Raw genomic sequence first — 5,000 nt, 5'->3', positions numbered from 1 at the left:
TTGACATTCATGTTCTGATTAATACCACAACATACATTATATAACTAAAGCCAAAATTACTCATAAAATAAATGTTTACCTTGGCTCAAGTCATATTTCCTCTCCTGTCACTACAAGCTTAAGAAAAAGAAACAGAAAAACATTATTATTATTTTCATTATTACACCCATTTGTGCAGCACTAATTCCTGATGTACATGGCACAATATTACTCTACCTCTGATGATGAATATGGGTAAAATTAAATTTAGACAACAGACAAATCTAATCATAAAGAGGTCAGTGTTTGTCCAGGGTCACATCCAACTTCAATATGATGTATGAAATATCAGGATATCCACTGGTTAACATGGTATAACAATTGCATACATGTAATTTCCTACAAAATTCTTATTATTATGATATGTTTCTTAGAATTATATCTTGAAATTACTGCGGAGAGAAAAGTGTATGCAGCACTACTAGGACTCAAAAGCTGAGTTTTAATCTCTTGAATGTACATGTAGAACTTATTCCATAGCATTTCCTTTTTATATCAATGAGAGCTATAACGATGAGAAAACCAATGGAATATTGTGTTTTTCAGTTAATATTGATCAGCCTAGACGTATTATTTCAGACTTGACCTGGTGCAGCCATTGTTTAATTCTGCAGAATATTTAGCAAATATATAGGTAGCAAATACAAAAACATCAATATGAATATGAATAACATACTACTGTTCTAGAAGTATATTGTTTTGATGTGAGGGTACATGCGGTGGGTTAATAAATCATAATGTGACTTCTTAATATATACAAATAGGGCTGTATAGGTAAAGGATTACAGAAGATAAGCTTCTTTATGACTCAGTCAATTCTAAACATGCCCACCCCCTCCACAGGCATTTATCATTTTTTAATTCGAAAGCTGCAAATGCCCACCCCCACTGTGGGGCAAGTAGATACATAAAAAAACTCACCATGGAAATAAAAGTTGGAACAAATGCCCCAGTATCAAAGCAAAAGTTACATGTACGTCACCTTGTAAAAAGCTGAAAATTGTTACTGTCAAACTCCGAAAACAGTGAGCACCTGAAAATTTTCAGGAATGTTGATTGTGTACTGGCCAATAGGAATATGCAAGCAAAACTCTAAACCACAAACCAATTACCATTGCTGTTTGTGTGTAAGTTATCTCGCGCCTAATTATTGCCTGATTCTCGTAACACAATAACATGCCATAAATATTTCAGGTGTTCACGGTTTTGTGAGTTTCACAGTAAACATACAACAACTTAACTCAGCAACCTTACAGTTTTCCTGATATCCATACAGACCCCAAAGACACTGCAAGGAGGACAACTTTACAACCCAAAATTACTTAATAAGATAAACTTTCCAGGGTAGACTTGGCAAACGGTAAGGCATATACAGAGTACATACATAAGTACAAGCTTAGATGGTACCCCTTAAGGGGGTAAGGTTAATTAAACAATGAAAAATTTCCAACCCCAATGACGCTTTTGTCAATTAAAAGTGCCCACTGTAGGAACAAAATGCCAGAAAAATTACCAGGGAGAATGGGTATGCTTGGAATTGACTGAGCATTAGGATAAATGAAATAAATATATTTACATGTACAACTACACAGCATTTGAATTGAGATAAAATCTTTGCAACAAGTAGAAGTAGAACACAGTAAAAACTTTAATTATTAACTGGGCTAAAATCCAAGATAAAAAAAAAACAAAGAAAGGATGATATTCTGGAATCGAAAAAATGCAACTTTTCAAGAACACAATGAGTCGGATTTTGAATTGCTGTTAAAACTCGTTGTAGTACATGCTGGCTGTTTTGTTAGCTTTTTCAAAATGTTTTGTTGACGTTGTCAAGCATTATCAGAAAATATTACAGCTCAGGGTTCAGTATGAAAGCCACTGTAAATAATTAAAAGCAAAATAAAGAAACGACACCAATTAATATGTACCGAAATAATTCTTTCACAACACACTCCTCAGAAGACTCGATCTACATAGCCTGCGAAAACATCCGTTTCTCCTGACTCTTCGCCGCTGGGGAATCGCGCGAAACGTTCCCAGCGGCGAAGAGCGAGGCACATTTTACAATTAAAGAATTTGAATTCATTACTTATCCTTTTTATCTCCAGTATCTCGTTCGCGCTTTTCGAAATGGTTTCATCCGAAAACCACCAATACACACTGAAACTAAGCCAACCCTTGGGTAAAAATGAGACTAAGAAAAGAAGAATCGTTTTGAAAAGCTATCTAACGACTGCGCGCCAAGGCCTTCACCGAGACCGAGAAGCGATTTTAATGGCATTTAGTGACATGCAGATAAGTAAGACATAAGAATTAAAAATAACATGCATGCATAATAGTAGGCAATATATTCAGTATATTCAAAGAAACCTTACCTTTTGCATAAACATGAATCTCATGAATCGTCCTAACAGCCAGTGAACCGTTGCCAGTTATCCAGTGGCGAAGCGGAGCCTGATCAACGGGGCCCACGTGCAGATTTTTTGATCAGCGGTAAATAAATAATCAGCGCGCACAATTCGCGCACATAGAGGAGCCACCTGAGAGGAACCGATTACTCCTGATACCCAGCTGGATATACACCCAAGAAAAATTTCTAACAAATTAGAGGAATAAAATATCTCCAGCAAAAATTTTTGATACATTTGATAAATTCTTGACCGCAGATTTAAGACTTTACTTCCCAGCAGAACAGCCGAAACCTCAGTTCCCAGTCAGCAAAATTTTCTCTGTAGAACAGATATTGGGAGGAACAGATCCGTTGGGTGCCCCTGTATAAAGCATTTCAGGATCGCTTGACTTGTCTTAATCGACATATGATAGTTTAGATTAGCTGGAATCTTTCGATTTTGTGAAATTTACGGAATATGGGACTGCCGGTCATTTAGTGTTTTTAACACCTTGATCGGTTACCGGCCATATAGCCACAGCGTTAAGCAAAACCGTTCAAAAAATTTCCAAAATCACCTATACGGCCAGCCGGTTCTCACTTTTGACAAGCGCCAAATTCTCAGTAAGCATTAAAAGAGTTACGCTTCAACATAACAAATGATTTATTGTGTTTATTTTTTATTTAATGGTTTTATAACGATGTGTAATCTTAAAAAGCGTTTGATACGCGCGGCATTTTGAGTACTCCGTCTGCAAGCGATTTTTATGAAGGACTGAAAATAAACGGCACAGCTATTAAAATTGCAAGAGACTACTAACAATCAATAAAAGAAGTATAATTCGGTGAAACATTTACAGAGACAAAAATTTTCATTCACGAAGACAAGTATTAAAGCGTCTCTAAAAATCCTGAGTATTTAAAGGTCAAATGAACCAAAATTTCGACATTTTTTATTTTAGTTCAATTCTAGTGAAATTTGTTTAATATGAACCAAATAAACATACTATGAAGTTTCAGCTCAATTGAAGCAAGCTTCTCCGAGATATTTGCAATCAAAAATTGCTATTTTTTGGCCCTTATCTTCGTAGGGCGGTCGGAAGAATTGTCGGAAAAAACAGCTTGTGATGTCAATGTTGGTCAGGTGAAAAAAAGCGGGAAATTCAAAACATAGTTTTTCGATTCGCCTCGGCGCAGAAGTGGTTTGTGCGGCCAGAAAGCAATTTGTCTTCAAAAGTTGCAAGCTGTGGTTATAACCTTCTTATTATTTAATTTTCTCGAAGAATACATCATAGTAAAACGGACTTTAACGACATTTACTAATTAATTAATTAATTAATTTCAAAAACGTATAAGGCGCAAATATCTATATAAATATATTCAAATGCGCCATAGGGAAAAAAAAACAAAACAATACTACTGCTAATAATAAAAATCTGAATAATTATGATAGTAAAAATGATAAAATAAGATGATAATATAGATATAGAGTAGAAAAACTAATGGCGAAAAGTTAAAAAAGATAAAATCTGTTAGCAAAATCTTAAAAATTATAAGCTGAAAATTATTTATAGTCTAGTAAGCTAAAAATACAATCTTATAATCTAAGTGGTACAAAATGCTTTTTTAAAAAAGCGAGTCTTCAACTTTCTCTTAAAAGTGTCAACTGAAATGGATTCCCTACTAAATTTTGCACAGCATTCCATAGCTTAGGTGCAGTAAACAGAAAGGCCCGTTCACCGAGAGTTGCCTTGGGCTTAACATTCCCGACCTATCCAATCGAACAAAACCGAACAAAAAACCAATCGAACCCAATCGAACTCCAATCGTTCGATTGGGTTGGGCAATCGAACAAAATCGAACACCTATTTTGCTGTGAGTTCGATTTTCGAACCAATCGAACCAATATAATCGAACAAAATCGAACTAATCCAATGCAATTGTCTCTTGACGCCTCAAACTGAGTAAAACACGTGGAATATAATCATTGTCAGCTTTTATTGAATAAACAGGAACTGAACATCATACTGCAAGAATGTCAATGTTCGAACAAAACAACACAAATAAAAGGCAATTTCGATGACTGTTAAGGTACTGTGACTGTTAAAAGGAAATGCTTCTCAACAGAGACAAATCGCACCATTTCAACAACAGCAACACAGGCAGTTGTGTTTAAAATTAATATTATAATAAGCAGAAGGGACCTCGCTGCAGCCATTACTCTCTCCAGGTTCTCCAGAGTGGCCAAGAGTGACGTGGAGACGAGGAGAGCAGTCGCCAGCGTAACAGCAATAATGTCGGTAGAAGATAATTTTGTCAACATAGATGCTAAAAATAACAAAACAATTAGTAAAACAATTTTTTTCTTAAGATCAAAATCAACGTAGTAGGCAGGAAACTTGTAACTGTAACTTGTAACTTTTCGCGAGTGTCCGGTAAGAATGCTGTTTGCCAGCTTGTGTTGATCTTAGAATCACGCCCGGCGAAATTTATTCCGTGGGCCAGTTGTGCGGCGTCATCGGAAGATTGCTGTGCATGCCGTACTATCACACTCGCGCTGTTTGCCATGGCA

This window comes from Porites lutea, chromosome 3 (genome assembly GCF_958299795.1).
Source record: "Porites lutea chromosome 3, jaPorLute2.1, whole genome shotgun sequence".
NCBI lineage: Eukaryota > Metazoa > Cnidaria > Anthozoa > Scleractinia > Poritidae > Porites > Porites lutea.
The sequence above is the reverse complement of the archived record's forward strand: the minus strand, read 5'-3'. Positions refer to the sequence as shown.